Genomic DNA, 21,188 nt, shown 5'->3' with positions numbered 1-21,188 from the left:
CTCACTTCAATAATTTCATTATATAATTGCAAGTGTTAATGGAAGAATTGACCAAACTGAGGAAAAAATTTCAGATCTCAAAGACCAGTTCTCTAAAATAACTTAGGCAGATGAAAATTAAAAGAATACAGAAGAATGAACAAAATCATGAAAACATATTTGAGGATATTGTCCATGAAAATTTCCCAACCTTGCTAGAGAGGTCAATATTCAAATGCAAGAAATGCAGAGAATCCCTGTGATATACTATAAAGATAACCATCCCCAAGACATATAGTCATCAGATTCTCCAAGGTCAAAATGAAAGGAAAAAATGTTAAAGGTCCCTAGAGGAAAGGGGTCAGTCACCTACAAAGGGCACACCATCAGGCTGTGGACCTCTCAGCAGAAATGCTACACATTCCAGAAGAGATTGGGGACCTATATTCAGTATTCTTAAAGAAATTACAACCAAGAATTTCGTATTTAGCCAAACTAAGCTTCATAAGTGAAGGAGAAATAAGATCCATTTCAATCAAACAAATGCTAAGAAAATTCATTACCACCAGACCTGCCTTACAAAAGGTCCTTAAGGTAGTGCTAAATATGGAATTGAAAGACTGTTTCCAGCCATCACAAGAGCATAGTTGAATACATAGACCATTAACACTATAAAGCAACTATAAAATCAAGTCTGCATAATAATCAGCTAACAACATGATGGTAGGATAAAATATGCACATATCAATATTAAACATGAATGTACATGAGCTAAATGACCCAATTAAAAGCCACAGGGCAGCACGGTGGCTCAAGCCTGTAATCCCAGCACTTTGGGAGGCCGAGACGGGCGGATCACGAGGTCAGGAGATGGAGACCATCCTGGCTAATATGGTGAAACCCCGTCTCTACTAAAAATACAAAAAACTAGCCGGGCGAGGTGGTGGGTGCCTGTAGTCCCAGCTACTCGGGAGGCTGAGGCAGGAGAATGGCATAAACCCGGGAGGCGGAGCTTGCAGTGAGCTGAGATCCGGCCACTGCACTCCAGCCTGGGCGACAAAGCGAGACTCCATCTCAAAAAAAAAAAAAAAAAAAAAAAAAAAAACGGAAGAACCAACTGTATGCTGTCTACAAGAGACCCATCTCACTTGCAATGACACCCACAGGCTCAAAGTAAAGGAATGGAGAAAAATCTACCAAGCAACTGAAAAACAGAGAAAAGCAGGGGTTGCTGTTCTCATTTCAGACAAAACAGACTTTAAACCAACAATGATAAAAAAAAAAAAGACAAATAAGGGATTACATAATGATAAAAAGTTCAATGTAATAAGAAGTCTTAATTATCCTAAATATATATGCACTGAACACTGGAGCACCCAGATTCATAAAACAAGTTCTTAGATAACCACACAATAATAGTGAGAGACTTCAATATCCCACTGAAAGTATAAGACAGATCATTGAGGCAGAATACTAACAAAGATATTTGAGCCCTGAACCTGACACTTAACTAAATAGACTTAATAGACAACTACAGAACTCTCCAACCAAAATTCAGAAATAACAGAATATCCATTCCTCTCATCTGCATATGGCATATATTCTATAATTGACCACACAATTGACCACAAAGCAATTCTCAGCAAATTCAAAAAAAAAAAATTGAAATTGTGGCAACCTCATCCTTAGACCACATTTTGATAAAAACAGAAATCAATACTAAAAAGATCTCTCAAAACCATGCAATTACATAGAAATTAAAACTTCTTCCTAAATGACTTTTCAGTAATCATTGAAATTAAGGCAAAATCAAGAAATTATTTGAAACATACATAATGATAAGAAACATACAACATACTAGAATCTCTGAGACATGGCTAAAGCAGTGTTAAGAGGAAAGTTTACAGTGCCAAATGCACATAACAAAAAGTTATAAAGACCCCAAAGTAATAGCCTAACATCAAACTGAAAGGAATTAGAAAAGAAAAATAAGGCAACCCCAAAGCTAGCACATGATGAGAAATAAATAAGTCAAAAGCAGAATTGAACTGAAGGAAATTGAGACATGAAAAACCATACAAAAGATCAATGGATCCAGAAATTAATTTTTGAAAGAATAAATAAGATTGATAGACCACTAGCTAGACTAATAATTAAAAAAAGAGAGAAGATCCAACTCTAGACAGATTAAAAACTTAGATGTATATCCTACAATTACAAAGCCCAGAAGGTAAGCTAGGAAATACCATTCTGGACATAGGCTCTGGCAATGATTTTATGTTGAAGACTCTGAAAGCCATTGCAACAAATATAAATATTGATAAATGGCACCTAATTAAAGTAAAGAGCATCTGCACAGCAAAATAAACTATCAATGGAGTAAAAAGTCAGATGGCTATTGTAAAAATGTCAAAAAATAACAGATGTTGGTGAGGTTATGGAGAAAAAGAAATGCTTATACACTGTTGGTGGATGTGTAAATTAGTTCAGTCATTGTGGAAAGCAGTTTGGTGATTTCTCAAATAACTTAAAACAGAACTACCAATTGAGCAAGCAATCCCATTATTGGGTATATACCGAACAGAATATAAATCATTCTACCATGAAGATGCATGCACATGTATGTTCATCACAGCCCTATTCAGATTAGCAAAGACATGGACTCAATGTCGTGCCCATCAATGGCGGACTTGATAAAGAAAATGAGGTACATATATACCATAGTATACTACACAGCCATAATAAAGAAAAGTTCATGTCCTTTGCAGCTACATTGATGCAGTTGGAGGCCATGGTCCTAATGAAACTAACACAGGAACAGGAAAACCAAATGCCACATATTCTTTCTTGTAAGTGAGAGTTAAACATTGAGTATGCGTGGGCATAAAGAAAGAACGACAGACACCAGAGCCTACTTGAAGGTGGAGGGTGAAAAGAGGGTGAGGATTGAAAAACTACCTATCAGGTACTACGCTTTTTACCTGGGTAATGAAATAATCCGTACACCAAACTTCTATGACAGATAATTTACCTATATAACTGCACATGTCACCCTGAACCTGAAATAAGTTTTTTTCAAAAGGGAGAAGAAAGAGTATAAAGAGAAGGAAAGGGAAAAGAAAACAGAGAGAGAGAAAGAGAAACTGGAAAAAGAATCCAGTTAAGAATTTGGAGGAAAAGAAATGTAGTTGTGGCATAAAGAATGCAGAATGCTGAAAATCTCAGGAGGAGGACTTGGTGATAGCCTTTTCTGACTAAAGTAAGAGAAATGTGTGACATGGAATACTACACAGCCATAACGAAGAATGAGATCATGTCCTTAGCTGCGTCTTGGATGAAGCTGGAGGTCATCATTCTAAGCAAAGTAATGCAGTAACAGAAAATCAAATACTGCATGTTCTCACTTATAAGAGGGAGCTAAACAGGAAGTATACATGAATATAATGAAGGGAAAAACAGACACTGTGGCTTACTTCAGAGTGGTGGGTGGGATGAAGGTAAGTAACTACTGATAGGGCACTATGTTTATTACCTGGATGACAAAATCATATGTACACCACTCCCTCTTGACACACAATTTGCCTATAGAAAAAAACCTGCACATGTACCCTTGAACCTAAGATAAAACTTTTTAAAAAATCAGTAACATTTCTACATGTCAACAGAGAACAACCTAAAAAACAAATTTAAAAAGATAATCCCATTTACAATCATTACAAAAAATAAAAATTATGTAAGAATCAATCTATCAAATAAGTGAAAGATCTATACAAGAAAAACTATAAAACACTGAGAAAGAAATTAAAGAGGACACAAGAAAATGGAATGATACTTCATTCTTATAAATTGGAGAAATAAAATAGTTAAAATGACAATACTCCCCAAAGCAACTTGCAGATTCAATGCAATCTCTATCAAAATGCCAATGACATTCTTCACAAAAATAGAAAAACAAAATCCTACAATTTATATGGAACTACAAAAGATCTCAAATAACCAAAGCAATTCTGAACAAAGGTAGAGTTTTTACTCTGTTTGACTTCAAAATATACTACAAAGCTATAGTAACCAAGTCAGCATGGTATTGGCATAAAAATCAGACACATAGACCAATGGAATAGAAATGAGAATCCAGATACAAGTCCTTGCATTCACAGCCAAGTAGTTTTCCACAAAGGCACCAAGAACACTCTTAAGGAAATGAACAATCTCTTCAATAGGCTGTGCTGGGAAATCTGGATAAGCGTATGCAGAGGAATGAAACTAGACCGTATCTGTCACCATATACAAAAATCAAATCAAAATTTATTAAAAACTTACATCCAATACTTCAAACATTGAAACTACCAGAAGGAAACCCTGGGGCAAAGCTCTAGGACATTGGTCTGAGCAGGAATATTTCTTATATAAAACCTCAAAAGTACAGGCAATCAAAGCAAAAATTGAGAAATGGGATTACATCAATCTAAGAAGGATCTGCACAGCAAAGGAAACAATTGACAAAGTGCAGAGTCAACACACAGAATGGGATAATACATTTGCAAAACTCTTCATCTGACAAGGGATTAATAACTGGAATATATAAGGAGCTCAAACAACTCAATAGCAGAAAAATAAATAATCTGCTTTAAAATTGGCAGTAGTTCTGAATAGACATTTCACAAAAGAAAATATACAAATGGCCAATAAGCATATTAAAAATGCTGAACATTGCTAATGATGAGAGTAATGCAAATCAAATGCACAATGAGATATCATCTCATGAGAGTCAAAATGGCTTTTATCAAAAAGATATTCATGGATGCTAGTGAGGATGTAGAGAAAGGAAAACCCTAGTAAGCTATTGATGGGAATGTAAATAAGTACAACCACTATGGAGTATAGTATAGAGGATTCTCAAAAAATTAAAATAGAACCACCTTATGATTCAGTAATTTCACTACTGAATATATATTCAAAAGAAAGGAAATCAACATATCAAAGAGATATCGACACTCCTATATTTATTGCAGCACTAATGACAATAGCCAAAATGTGGAATCAACCTAAGTGCCCCTCAGTGGATAAACAGATATAGATAAAGTGATGTATATACCCAAAAGAATATTATGCAGCCATATAAAGAAGGAAATTCTGTCATTTGCAGCAGTATGGATAAAACTGGAAGCCATTAAGTGATATAAGCCAAGCACAGGAAGACAAATATCACATATGCTTGCTCATATGTGGGCTTCTTAGAAACGCAAAAACAAAAACAAAACAAAAACCTTCTGCTTATTCAAATCTCAAAGAGTTTGGGCAACTAAAAGCTGATTAACTAAAGAAGACTCATACTTCCAGAAGTTTATTAGTATTTGCCTTCCATTCTACAACTACCATGGCAGTACATTTCAATTCTATAATTTCATCTCCTCTATCTTGCTACCTCACTTTATCATAAATCTCCTCTTTGTATACTGTCAAATCAAAACATCATCTTTTGAAGCAAAGAATTCATCTTTCATCTGTTTCGTGACTCAAGCTGTGAAGTCCAAAACATGCAGGTAAACATTTGATCTTCCCAAGGCTTTAATTCTCAAAAGCAATTGCAGCCTCTAACCTCTATTACTAAATCATTTCACTCTTAATATAACTTCTGTTTAAATGTTTTCCATTTCAGTTGAGTAACAAACCACTTTCCCTTCCGTATTATTGGAATTTTACTTATATATCTCCACTCATTCTTGTTGTCATCTTCAATATTATGCTTTTACTCTTCTTGCTGCATTGCCTAAAACATAATTCCCTAGAGAAATGGATACAATTGTACCAGCAAATTAGTAACACTATTTTTGCTTCATCAAAAAGCTTTAAGAATGCCAATGTCAAAATGTCTAAGTAGTTTATTGTGCAATCAGCTTTATCTAAAGATCTTACTGATTTTGAGATGCACTATGAAAAACATTATCTTCTGTAAGAATTTTTGAATTGAACATTGCTAATTTAAAATTTCAACATCCAATTTTAAAACTGATCTCAGAAGGTGAAATATTTTTAAACAATTACTGTATGCCCAACATGTATTATGCATACACACAAAAAATGTTATCTTTTCTTAACCTCCCAAAATGAAGGCCACCATCAAAGACTGTTCTGCTTTTTTAATTAAACCTAGTGAAATAAACATTTCTCTTATTTGTACTTTTAAGTGTACTTTGACTTTACCACAAGGACATATATTTATAGAATAATTCAGTTTCAAACATGCTTACTGATTGAAAACAATTTTTGAATCCAGTAATTGAATGAATTTGTATGCATAGGCTTAAATTCACACTGGATTTACTTCTGTAAAAAAAAGATTTTAAGGAAAAATACAAAGCCTAAATTACTAAAGGGAAAAATTGTTGATAAATCATTTCCCTTTAAAAAGACATTATATGATCTAAATCCATAGAAAACACCAAAAACAATAAAAACATTGGATGTAAATCACATTGTGCTTTTGGAAACAGGTTAATATTTAGTCCATGAACATGTTCAGAAATTGCCATCTTGTTATTGGTTATGTTCATGGGAAATGCAATATCATAACATTTCTTGATGAATTTTATAAGTTGTTACCTAAATAAGTATGTTGAAATTTTCAAAATATAGTTTGTGAGGTTTTATTGTGGTAATAGCCAGGGTGGGTGATTGTTAGGTTTTATGTACCATAAGGACACTAGAGGATGATGCTACATAAGCCTGGCTATTTCAGTAACCAGTTTCTGACAGAATCTGAGGACATCTATGGTTTCCGTCAAGGTGTCCTTAGTGAAAACTGCATGTGAAAAATAAATTTGAAAAAAAAATTCTCTTTTACCCATTATGCATGCAAGATAAATCCACATCATTATCTACAAGCTAGATCCTTTATTTTCATTTATTACATTTAATTTTATGAATTTATCATGATTTATTTTTCCTTTCTACCGCTAAAAAACATATGGATCTTTACATTATGTGCAATGCTGTTGTGAATACTCTTTCATGTGTATCCTGGTATAAATGTGACTGAGCTTCTCTAGTGTATAATCTCAATATCCATGGGGTATTAGTTTCAGGGCCCCTGCAGACCCCCAAATCTGCAGATGCTCAGGTCCCTTAGATAAAATGAAATGGTATTTGCATATAAACGATGCAAATCCCTCCATATACTTTAAATTATCTCTAGATTACTTATACTACCTAATACAATGTGAATAGTCGATATATTGTAGTGGTTTTATTATTTTAAAAACATTTTTATTGTTTTCCTGTTTTTTCATATTTAAAAAAAATAATGTTCCTTATTTCACTTTATTTGTAAAGTGAGCCCAAATTTCTCAGCCAAATTAAAACAAAATATAAGGCCTTATATGTCACAAATTTCTGTTTAGTTTAGATTTGGGCATACTCTTATTAAGAGCATTTTTAAATTATATTTAAAATAACTTTGCTTAAATTTGACAGTTGTTTTTTTTTTTTTTTTTTTTTTTTTTTGAGACAGAGTCTTGCTCTGCCGCTGGGGCTGGAGTGCAGTGGCCGGATCTCAGCTCACTGCAAGCTCTGCCTCCCGGGTTTACGCCATTCTCCTGCCTCAGCCTCCCGAGTAGCTGGGACTACAGGCGCCTGCCACCTCGCCCGGCTAGTTTTTTGTATTTTTAGTAGAGACGGGGTTTCACTGTGTTAGCCAGGATGGTCTCGATCTCCTGACCTCGTGATCCGCCCGTCTCAGCCTCCCAAAGTGCTGGGATTACAGGCTTGAGCCACCGCGCCCGGCAATTTTACAGTTTTATTGTAATTTAAAAGCTATCTCAGAATCCTTTGTGGATGAGGATCTAAAAAGCAGAGAAAGAAGTAAAATAAATAATGAATAAATATACAAGTAAATAGAGTAGGTACATATTTGTAATTGATATTGGAAAAGGAAAATAGGATAAATAGAAAATTCTCTCACCTGCTTACCGCTACGCAGATTTTTCATAAAAGTTCTCACTTCACATCATGGGTAAGATCTGACTCATAGGTTTGTATCTTTCCTTTGAGTAATTTTAGAAAGTTTGAAACTTATATAGGACTAAATAAAAACGTAATTGATAAGTTACAGGAGGTTTGTGTGGAGACCTCCATATTTGATATTTTGTAAGATGGAGAAAGTAGCAGAGGACATATTCTGGCAATTGCCTGTTCACCTAGAATCTTGGGAATTTATCTATATATTCAGATTGTTAAATTCTATTTAAAAGTATCAGTGTCCAGACCAGAGAGAAAAAATCTCTCATATGATTCCCACTTCCTGGGATTAATGCCCTTATATAATCCTCTCCTCTTGAGTGTGAGCAAGACCTATGGCTTGCTTAAATGAAATGAATGTGCCAAAGGCAATGGGATTTAGATTACTTGTATGTGATACATAAAACTATAGCAACAGTCCTACTGGGGTCCCTCTCTCTCTCCCTTGCTAACTTTGAAGAAGCACATTGCCATGAATCCTACAGCTATAAGAAAAGAAATTGTTCTTACTTACTCTGATTATATTACTTCTGAGCAATAGGATTGTAATAGTGCATCACTTAATTATTATTCAGGAATAAGTAGATTCATATATTTTTCATACAAAGTTGGGAGATCAAAGGAGTGACTTTAATTAGACTTTATCAGGAAAATAGCACTCGGCAACTATGTTGCATATTTTATATTAAGAGCTACCATTGTGTTGGATGTGAAAGGAATGCAGATTAAGAGTTCACTGGATTCCTATCTAAAATTTTCTGGGGGATGGTTGTAACAGTAATTACACACTCATTTTCAGCTGAGAAATTTGTTTCCTTGTGCCGTAATTAAAGAGAAGATCCTGATGTAATTCAGTAGGAAATATTAATATATTCTTACCAGCATGGGACTTCTCACTGGAAAATGGCTAAGAAAAACAAAAAGCTTTCTATGGTTTGGCGATTACGGTGTCATCTGCTTATGGAAAATAGTCATTGACAAACTATCAAGCTACAGCATGAAGGAAACTGTTTGAAACATCCCGATTGTTCTACATGGAGGCTTGGTGCTGACTAATGGCACTGAGTTTTCTCCATTATAATTAGTTCTCTCCTCAAGACCCAGCTGAAATTTTCCATGACCTAAGTGGCTCATTCATTAATAAATACAGAAGTAGTTCTCTTGATGTGCTAAAAATTATCTGAGTATTTTGTCTGTTTTCCATATTATACTAATTACACATCTATTTTGAAATCATTTACACATGTGCATGTAAGCATCTAAAATAATAAATGTAGTCTCTCTCCTAACAAAGATAGCATAATTTTCCCATTTCAAATTCTCTGAGAATGTGTACAATTATATGTACACCAAAATATATTAGGTCATTTGTTACTATAAAACTATAATCTAGTTATTTTTATGCATTGAATAGGCATGGATTCTAACACTAATTAAAGCAAGTTACTTGGTTTAGTGATCTGGCAATTTACATATTTTTTCACAAAACTGATTTGAGGTGGAGTTTGGCTGACTTGTTTTTCTTCTTGCCAGACTTCTCAATGTTGCATCCCTTTTGATTTTTGCCCAGTCAGCTTCTAGTAATCATTCTGGGTACTCAGATAAATCCAGGAATGAATTTCTTCCAAGTGAGCACTCTCTTGAGAAGTTGTTCTGAGAGATATTTGAAAATAAACCTGTGTTAGAAAGCTCAAAAACATCTGCCATATTTGTGTAATTTTCCATTTGTTACATTGTAAGACTAAGTAGAAGCTGGGATATGTTTAACTCAACCAACCTCTTCAGAGGATATATTGCATTTTTGTCCTTCAAGCCAGATATTGATTAGGGTAGTCAATTTCTGTTGATATTTCAAAATGATCTTTGATTTTAGGGACACCAACATAAATGCCAATGATTGGCTGTGCTTTCATTTCTCTTTTTCTAGATTTGGGAATTAGCTGTAAATTAAAAGTGTAAAGCAGCAGCTCTGATTTGTAGTTCATCAGAGTTCATACAAGTTCCGGGAAGGTAAATGCAGATGGCTTATGTATGAATATCAGTTCACATGTTGTATATATTGATCAGTCACTTTCCTGAACTCCTCTGTTGAAGGGGAGGTTTAATGTATGAACATTTATTATATCCTAATAATCAATTATTTATTTTAATGCAAATAATTATTGAAAAAATGCCCTATGTTGGATATATTTTAAATTCTAGTGATTTAACAAATGACTGTTACTAAATTTCAAATAATGGAATATCTGTAATATTACCTGAGATGGCTCTAGACTATGTACCACCACTGGGCATTTATTTTCTTTTTAAAAATTTCATCTAGGAATTATTCATCTGAAAAACATACCTAATACAAAATCACCTCTTGGTTAGCAAGCATCTCCATATCAATGTTGTTGTATTTCTCATACTTGCTTTTTCACAGTCTGGATTTTACTGCCTTTATTTAAACAAACTTCATACTCTTAAATGCAACAAGAGGAAAAAAAGAGAGAAAATAAGCTTTTTTTTTTTTTTTTTTTTTTTTTTTTTTTTTTTTTTTTTTTTTTTTTGACAGAGTTTTGCTCTTGTTGCCCAGGCTGGAGTGCAATGGTATGATGTTGGTTCACTGCAACTTCCACCCCCAGGTTCAAGAGATTCTCTTGCCTCAGCCTCCCGAGTAGCTGGGATTACAGGCACGCACCACACGTCTAGCTAATTTTTGTATATTTAGTAGAGGTGGGGTTTTACCACATTGGCCAGGCTGGTCTCAAACTCTTGACCTCAGGTGATCCATCCACTCCGGCCTCCCAAAGTGTTAGCATTACAGGAGTGAGCCAACGTGCCCACGTCAAGAAAATAAACTTTCAAAACAGCTTCCTTTTGGGAATGGTTCAGATGGAGGGCTTGATTGCAAGGCTTGAGGAAAGAGACATTGTTGTGAGTGTCTAATGAGAACTAAAAAGTACTAAAATGTTTGGTTGACCTTTGGGCAATTGTTGGCTTTCTCCTTTTCAGATAAGGGGAACCACACATGTGATCCCCACACTTTTCTAAATCTCATCTGACAAGAGTGAAATATTACATTCAGTAACAGCATCTGTATTATCTTCCGCATTTAAAATTATTTTTGCTTTTTCCCTTATCTTCATTGTGTATTTTATATTATTCATCTTTTCATGTAACATTTTTAAGCTTCATAAATTATTTTTCTGAAAAATGTGAACGATAAAGTTTAATGAAAAATACATTGGTTCCAATAAAATAAAAAATTATAGAGTTAATTTATCTTTAATACATGTTGGAGGAGTAAATTTTCTAAAATGCATATCTGGTCCTACCATCCCTTTAACATCTTAAGTTGCTTTCAGCATAAAAATCTAACTATTTTCTATAGGTTATAGTTCACATTATCAATGTGCCTGCTTGTTTCTCTATGTATGTCCCATATTGATCCTCTTCTCACACCCCATATTCTAGTCTTCTTAAACTTGTATTTGCAAAACATAATATTCTTTCCAAATTCTATACAGGCTTCTTTCTTTACTTTTCCTCCTTTTCATTGTCTATGTAATTTATTCAAATCTTCTAAAACACAATTCCAATATTCTTTACTATAAAATACTCTTCAAGATCTTCCCACCTTTTTTAGCCTCACCCAATTCCACATCATGCATGAGTTAAATCACCTTCTTCAGTTTTCCCATAACATGCTGTGTAGTTATGTTTCAAAACATTTGCTGTATTTTAATTGTCAGTCATTTTGAATAAGTTTATAACGTTTTCCCTTTATTATTTTCTATAACCCTGGTGCATACAATAACACCTACAACATGACACGAAATTGGTCAAACAAGTGATTGTTGACTTAATACTTTTAAGTTCATGGGTCTCTGTGGAACTTTGAAACTCCTGTACGTGAATACTAACAAAGTTCATGTAAATCGGCAGGAGATGGGGCTGATTCTATACATGGCACAAACTGCTTCCATAATTCTCAAGTAAGAGCTTCCCCCATAAAAATCCATGCTTAACAATTTCAAAAATTATCATAAAGTATTGGGGAAAAAAATTACAAATAAATACATAAAAAGTGACTAATCTCTTTTTGGCTCAGGATAATAGAATATTGGTTTGAATAGTGCTCATTCACAGCTTTTCTTCTATTCCAACATTTTAATTCTCATCTGAAGAGGAAATGACCCTCTTCAAGGCTAAGTATGATGCATAATTTCCAAAGCAATTTTTTCCTATGACTTAGCCATCAATAAGAATTTTATCAATTAACAAGCCTCAGTTTTCTGATTAGTGTTTATTTTTTAATCACTACATATTTCTAACATAGTGTAGGTATCACTTTTCTAAATATCTTCCACTTAATATCTTCTTTAAGAGTTGAACATCAACTCTGTAATGGCTGGCATTCTATACAAGATTCTTATATTTAATTAAAAAATCTATAGTTAGATGAGAGATTTTATTCACATGTCCAAATCTAGATATTTTTAAAAAGTTGTAGGTAACATGAAATATGAATCTCAGTATGAAAAGTATTGGAATATAATTTCACACTACAAATGTTATATATACGGAAAGCAAGAGCCAGTGAAGTGAAACTTGCAGAGTATTACAAAAATATGGGACTATAATATAATTGTTTTATTCTTTGCCCACTTTTCCCCTCAATATAGCTTGCTTTATGAAACTAAGAAATCACTTAAGCTGTGAGGTGGATGGGAGATAAAAGTTGGTAACAAAAAGAATAATTATTTAGGAATTTTTACTAAGAAAGAAAGCCATAAATCTCATCAGACTTCGCAGCCCTCTGTATGACAATGGGATACTAGTAGAGGATATGTTTTCGTCTTTCATTTACAAAATTAAACCTGCATCTAAATGGTATTTTCTGACTTGTTCTTCTCACTGAGTCAGTCACTGAAACTTAAAAATTTATCAAAGTGTCCACTATCATGGGCTTATCCAAAGTCGCTATATACACTTCATTGATCACCTGGTTAAAATACATCGGAATTCATTTCTAAAGTTAATTTCTAGGCCACAAGTTTTTATACATTTTACGTGTCTGTGTGGCACAGTAATATTTTTCTCCCAATAAACACTGATACCAGCTCTCAAGTTGATCTACTGAAACTTAAATCTAACCTTGACATTGTTTTAAGACTATAGGGTAGGGTAGCGAACCAAAAGAAAGTGGACTTGAGATACATTCTTAGATTCAGAATACTGAAGTTATAGATGTTAATTTTAATCCATTTTGTTTTGTTTTGTTTTATCTTCCACAAAGAAGTATAAAATAAAATAAAACCTGGCCAGACATTTGTTCACAGACTGTGACAGAAATAGATTTTTAAGAGAATAATTAAGCAATGTATGGGTAAATATATTTCTTCACAAGGAAAGATGTCATTAATAGCAATAAGTGCCTTCTCTTGTTTTAAAATGTTCATAAATATACTTAGATTTGGGAAAGAACATACTTTAAAAAATTATTCTTATATTCTCTTTTTATAAATGGGAAGAAGAAAGAAATGTTAGTGAGGTAGGCAGAATAATGACCCCCAAAGAAGTTTATATCTTGGTATCTGGAACCTGTGAATATATGACTTTACTTTGCAAAGGGCACTGGAAGATTATGAGATGGTGAGATTATCCTGGATTACATACCCCAGTGTAATTGCAATGTTTCCCACGGTTGTTAGAATAATGTAGAACAGAGTCACAGCTAGATGTGTCTATAGAAAAAAGGCAAAGAGGGAGGTCATTTTGCTGGCTTTGAGGATGGGGGAAAGGGCAAACCAAATAATGTGGATGGGCTCTAGAAATTGGAAAAGACATGGAAATGAATTCTCTTCTAGAGCTGCCAGAAGAAACTCAGCCCTGGTAAGACATTGACTTTCGCCCAGTGACAGCAATGTCAGACTTCTAGCTTCAGAACTGTGAGACAGGACATTTGTGTTATTTAAGCTGCTAAATTTGTGATAATTTATCACAACAGTGATAATATAGTCTAATTAAATACATTAAGTTTGTTCATTAAGACTCAAAATAACTTAAATATAAGCATTTATTTATTTATTTATTTCTGAAATTACTAAAACAATAGTTGGGGGATATTAAAGTATAGTAGAGCAAAGAGGTCAGAAAGGAAATGATAGCAAGAAACTCACTGAAAGCCCATTTAAGGAGCAGATTCCCTTCTAATCAACTCAACTTGTTGATTGCTTCTCTCATATCCTGGCAGAAAACTGAAGGTTTATTTCTGGATGGGGGCATAATTGTATATAGAATCAGAAGCCTAAACAGTCTTGAGAATGAGGATACTGTTCTGAAAGTAGGATAGTCATACTTGAACTCACTCTTCCCTGTAAACACTGGTGGCCAGATACAGACCCTTCAGAGACTGCAAGAGGAGATTGAAAGTCTTACCTGGGCACAGTTACTGACCTTAAATAACAAGCTGAAGGATATACTAAGCTCAGGTAAATAGCTCAACCACATCACACATCAGTGAAGATCAGTTTGATTTATTCCATACATTTGAACAGAACTTCATTGATCATTGCAATTGCTCCATTTTTAAGTATGAGAAAAGACCTAATAATCATCAGATATATGAGAAAACAATCTAATATGAAATATAGACCCCCAAATCATACATATAAAAAGAAATCAGAAATAGGTACAACGCAGAGAGAAAGAAAACATTTAAAACATGCTATCTTTAATAATTTGAGACAGCTAAAATTAGCATTCATGAAACAACAAACAGACTCAAAAAAGGAAACATTTATAGAACAGGAAAAAGTACTTGAAAATTAAAACTAGTATAGCAGAAATGAAAATCTGGAAGATAAATGACCTAAAGTGAAATAAATGGACAGAAATAAAAATCATGAAGGATAAAGTCAAGAAAGTCCCCAATAAAGTACAGAAAAAAATGCAAAAAGACAAAAGAGGAAATATGAAGGTATTAGAGAATCATTCCAGGAGCTCCAACAGTCAAACAATAAAAATTTCAGAAAGAAAGAATAGAGGAAAATGGAGAGGACCATGAGGATACAGATTGCAAAGGCCCAGCAAAAGGGATTAAGTGGGCCCATACGTAGGTAGATCATTTGAAAATTTTAGAACACTGAGGAAGAGTAGAATATCTTAACAGCTTTAAGGGGAAAAATTAGTTTCATACAAAAGATTAAAATTCAAAACAGTATTTGACATCTCAATAGCAACACTGGAAACTAGAAAAAAGAGAACAATGTCACTGAAATTCAGAAGAAAAAATAATTTCTACAGGAGGCCAAACAATTAATTACAAGGTAAAGATTTATTTAAATATATTCAAGCCTTCTAAAAGCTAATCACTATTTGTTTCTCAGAAACCCCTGGAAAATGTGTTTTATCAAAATAAATTTTATCAAAACAAAACAAAGGGTAAAGACAGAAAGAAAAAAACATGTTCCATGAAACAAGGTTTCTACACCAAGACAAAGTGAATGGACTCTCCAGGATGATGACAAAGGAAGATCCCAAGAAAACACCTGTACAGCAGTCAAAAGAATTTTCCTTCGTAGAGCAGGTCAGGATGTCTTGGTGGAGGCTTCTTCAAGAAGATGAAACTGGTAGGTTATCTAATGAGTCTGACAAATTAACAGGAAATCATTTACATAATTGGGAAAGATTCTATGGCTGTATTAATGATATATACATAAATGAACAAAGAACAAAGAAGTCAGTTATCAACTCTAGGAGGAAGAAGCTGCAAAGGGTGAGAAAAATCAAAATACATGGGGCTCGATTGTGACAGAACTTAATGAGGACATTGATAATTAAACCATTAAAATATAACTGTTGGAAATCTAACCATACTAGAGTGGATGCTGAAGACATATAGTGGGTAGCAAGGGTTAAAATAGAACTAAATCATTTACCACAGTGGAAGGCAAACAAATAATACCCCTAAATGGAAAACCAAAAGAAACAATAAAAGAATGATTAGAATCTGCATGTAAATAACAATGGAGTCATTTAAAAGGGTTGAAAGTCTTTGTCTCTGGAGAGAGAGTGAGGAGAGAGTAGGTAGAGAGTGGGGGCTGTTTTTATTGTAACAAGCCTTGTAAAAATTTCACGACTTTTTATGTGTATGTGTGACTTTCATCTCTCTATCTATCTATCTGTCTATCCACACATATGAAACAACGTCTTTAAAATTCAGCAGTTTCTTCCATGTATGTGTGAGAGAGAGAGAGAGAGAGAGAGAGTAAATTCAAGAGAATTAGACATGGAGATAGGTTCTAATTTGGGTACTGAGATTTTAACACCTATAATGGGAAAGGTGCAACTTCGATACCTGTTAAACAGGAAACTAGAACTGAAGACCCTGAATAAGTCTAGGGCTCTGTAAAACCTTATCAGGAACCAAACTTTCCACCTAAGGCCCAGTGACAAGGAAGCTTGTCTGTGCACGGGGCTATGGAGACAGCAGAAGGCATTCTGGGAGAAGCTGAAACCTCAAACCTAAGCATCATGCAATTATGGATATTTTATCCAGGATATCCCATGTGAAGAAATTTTTGTTACCTGGCTCCTGATAAATGAAATCCTAGTGAAACTGAAGAATATGAAAATATCTTGCTTCCTGAAAACACATCGATTAGACATATAATATATTTTTAATCAACAAGAATGTCCAGAAATTAAAAATGTAAAAAAAAGAAAAAAGACATTTAAGATGATCAAGAACTGCGGCTTTCTTATCACAGATGCTTGCCTAAATAACTGTTAAAATATATACTTAATTAAGAAAAAAAGAAGAATGAAGGGGTAGGATGCAAGAAGCTATGGTGAATGATCAGTAAATATATAGGCAATTATAAAGATGCATTGACTTAAAAATAACAGTTTTTTGTTACAACATTAAAAACAAGTGTAATACTATGCAAAAATAGCAGAGAAAATAGGAGAAGATGTGGCTGAATTTAATATGCTGTAAGATCCTTGCGTTGTTTGAAAGGAAGGTGGAGATGTTAATTAGCTTTGGTTTCATTAGTTGCTGTACGCAAGCTTAAATTTTGAACGTTACTAAAATAATAGACATGGAACTTTTTTTAAAAAAGGCAATAAAAAAATACAATATCCAAGAGAAGAAAAAATAAAAACAAATTTATCAGTAGCTATGTGTCTATGAATATTTATATTAAATATATATTTATATAGCGTGTTATATATAACATATTTTATAGAAACATATTTATATAACAAATATATTTTATGTATTTATATAAAACATTTGTATAGAAATATATTCAAGTAAAATATCAGATTGTTATAGTATGTATTACATATAAATTTATGTATATGCAGTATACATATACACACCAGCACAGGAAATATACAGTCATTTCTAAGTAGTGATGGCTTCCAACGAGGAAGAGAAATGGAGTAGCGTAGAGTTTGGAAGAGACAAAGTGACTGTTTTAGGTTTCCTTCTTTTTCTTTTTATTCTTTCTTTTCTTTTGAGACAAGGTCTCACTGTGTCACCCAGGCTGGAGTGCAGTGTCGTAGGTCATAACTCAATACAACCCTGAAATCCTGGGCTCAAGAGATCCTCCCACCTCAGTCTCCCTATTAGCTAAGATTATAGGCACATGCCACTATGCCCAGCTAATTTTTTTTAAACTTATTTTTAGTAGAGATGAGGTCTCACTGTTGCCCAGGCTGGTCTTGAACCCCTGGGCTCAAACAATCCTCCTGCCTTGGCCTCCCAAAGTGCTGATACGATAGGTGGGACACTATGTCCGGCCTGTTTTAGATTTCTATGACACTTCATTTATTTAATAAGTAGGAGGTAAATACAGCAAAATGTTACTGTATCATTTTTTAAAAAAACCTCTGGGTCTGAAGTACCTGGGTTTGAAGAAACTTTCTGCTTATTTGAGGTATTTTTTCAAGTATCCAGTGAACTCTTGATTTTTTAGCTTGTCTTTTTCATTTTACCTCTTTGCAACTTAGGTATGTCTTTGTGCAACACTTCAAGTGTCTACTTTCCTCCACATTTTCTTCATTCTTATTTGTCCTTGCTTTCTACCTACTTTTTCCCCCCCTCTAACCAACACACAATTCTGACCACAACTACTCCTTACACTGCTATCATTTTCCATCCACCACTTCTCCAAATGACAGCTAGGAAAAAAGCAAACTCCACTGTAAAAGGCATTCTGTTAGGTTAGAAGCCATTGCACACAGTCATTGAATATTTATGTTCATGCATCCAAATTTTCTGGAATATGCAGTTGTTTAAAAAAGGGATTCTCTCTATTCTTTATCCTCCCAGGGAGCAGAGACTATACCTCATGTTTGTGTATTTAATTAAAAAGCCCGCTAAACAGCCTCTCTGAGAATAAGTTTCTTCAAGTGTAAAATAGGGATGATTTTTACCATGCAGAGTTGTTTCTTAATATTTAAATAATGTGTACAAGTCACCATGTATGTGATTGATACATTCAGAACTGGGAAAGGTTAAATAGAAGTATGGATTTGATTCTTAGTAAACAAGGAGGATATAGTAGGTCCTACTGTATTTGTTCTCTATAGCATCCATTGGTCAGAAAAAGCCCAGATAATCTGAAAGAGCTATAATTTCAAAAAATCTTTACAAGTGGATTAAAAAATCCCAGAGAAATCACAGTGAAACTGAAGAATATCTAAGTCAAAGAGAATATGCAAACATCCTCCTCTGTGAAAACACAGCATTCAGACATATAATAGACTTTTAAGCAACAAGAAAGTCCAGAAGAAAATTGTAAACCCAACAACAAAATGTATTGTGAGGAACAACTCTAACAATTCTACTAAATGATAAAAGACCATCTGCATGGAACGCTACCAGGTCAGAAGCTGCAGCAACTTAGCTTTTCTAAATTAATTCTCTGAGGTGCCTGGGAGTTGGGTACATAACACATCACAAAACTCATCTAATCCAAGATTAAGAACACATTTTTCTATGAAACACAGGTGAAGCAACTGAATGCTTTATTAAAAGATGATTAGATATATAAACAAAATTGAAAAACTATGCATTTTACTTACTGCTTTACTTACTGTAGCTTTTAAAACACTGGTTCAGCAAGGGGTAGGATAACCATGAAGCTTCCTCCAAGAAACATAGGTCCTGAGTATCTGCATTATTAAGCTGACGTTTGGTACTGCTGAAGCATCTTACCAATAAGCAGCCAAAATAAAAGGAATTATCAAGGAATGACTTGTGATGGATTTAATGATTGTCTTTCAGGAATTAAGAGTTTTATGATAAACAAATGGAGTCAAGAAATGTGAATAATTAAGTGGTCAAGAGTGCAAAAAGGATGAGTACACTAAAAATTAAACCCAATCATGTTTCAAAAGTTTAATACCATTTTTTATAAAATTGAACTTGCAGTATTGAATACATGAGTTTATATTTTTGAACCTAAATTACCTTTTACACTTAAATAATTATAGATTGCATGCCAGAAAATGGAATTAGGTTGATGCTAATTTAAATATGTACAATGTAATTCAAACATAAATTCTGAAGAATGTAAGAACTAATAGCATGTACGCCAGCTTTCCCATGACCCAGCCTTCCTCCAGTAGAAATACTGTACTATGAGCCATTTTGTCCAGACAAAAAGGCTCTTCTCATAATATTTTTAGCCATATATAGATAAATTTAAAATAGCATAAGAAGAATCTTTCAGAAATAATTGATGGTAAAATATCCTTATTTTTCATTTTGTATATATTTACAAAAGTGCATTTACCTATTTCTGAAAAGAAGAAACATTTAAAATGAAGATAAGCATTATCAAAATAATTGTTTCTTTTATTTACACCATTTTGATAAATAGAATGAAATATCTTACTATAACAGGACCTATATCATGAAAATGCTACAAAAAAGGTCTAGTTTCCACTTGTTATGTAGAGTTATTCAGTTCAATGATCACATTAGGTTTTCCTTTCCAATAGTCATGACATTGGTGGTTTGAAAACGATCTTGGCTTAAATTGACTTTTACTTTCTTTAATGTGAGCTCTTACAACTTCCAGAAATGGAAATAGCAGAGGTTAGGTTTTTATTCATTCAACAAAATGCATAACTTTTCATTACTGAAAGGCATGTCACGAACATATTGAACAAGTGTTACATGAAATAACTTTGGTAAGAACTACTTCAGGCTGAAATATATGAAGCTGAGATGATTTTGCTTAGAATGATGTATCAAAAAATCAGCAAAAGGAGAAGAAAAGCAATTCTTTATTTTTATCCAAATATATCAGACTTCATAATTTAGTTTCAACAAAAACTTCACCATATATCATCCAAACCAAGACATTGTAAGAGTGAAAGGGAGTGCTACCAATAATTACACAGGTACAACAGGTATAAACTGGAATCTTCCTGGGTAAACTGGGACCTACGATCAACCTAGAAATAAGGGTTAAACTGCAATTACATGCAGAAATCATACCTTTCCCACGCATGTGTGGAAAAGATAAAAAAAAAAAAAAACACCATTCACTCAGATAAGGTAATTTCAACAACAGTAGCTCTTTCTCATCAGATAGATTTCTGTTCACATATTATCCCTGTCCTAAGCCAGTGACATTTTTCTAAAATAATCAATTTTTACCCCACACAGTTACTTTGCATTATGTTACCCTGTTTTTATTCTTTTTTTTTTTTTAGATGTTGAGATGGAGTCTTGCTCTGTCACCCAGGCTGGAGTACAGTGGCAGAATCTCGGCTCACTGCAACCTCTGCCTCCCAGGTTCAAGCGATTCTCTTGCCTCAGCTTCCCCAGTAACTGGGATTACAGGTGCCTGCCACTATGCCCAGTTAATTTTTGCATTTTTAGTACAGACGGGATTTCACCATGTTGTCCAGGCTGGTCTTGAACTCCTGACCTCAGGTGATGCCCCAACCTCGGCCTCCCAAAGTACTGGGATTACAGGCGTGAACCACTGCGTCAGGCCTGTTTTCTTCTCTTAACTGATACTTTGTCTGAAGTGGTCTTATTTGTTGTTTGTCTCCTCCCCACTCTACTTCTGGTATACAGTGTTCATGGTGAGCAACAGCCTCCTCTGACTTAGCTATGTCCAAATCCCCAGGAACTAAAAATGCCTACGACATAGAAGGCATGCAAAAATTTTGTT

The sequence above is a fragment of the Macaca nemestrina genome, chromosome 11, assembly GCF_043159975.1.
Source record: "Macaca nemestrina isolate mMacNem1 chromosome 11, mMacNem.hap1, whole genome shotgun sequence".
Lineage (NCBI taxonomy): Eukaryota > Metazoa > Chordata > Mammalia > Primates > Cercopithecidae > Macaca > Macaca nemestrina.
The sequence above is the reverse complement of the archived record's forward strand: the minus strand, read 5'-3'. Positions refer to the sequence as shown.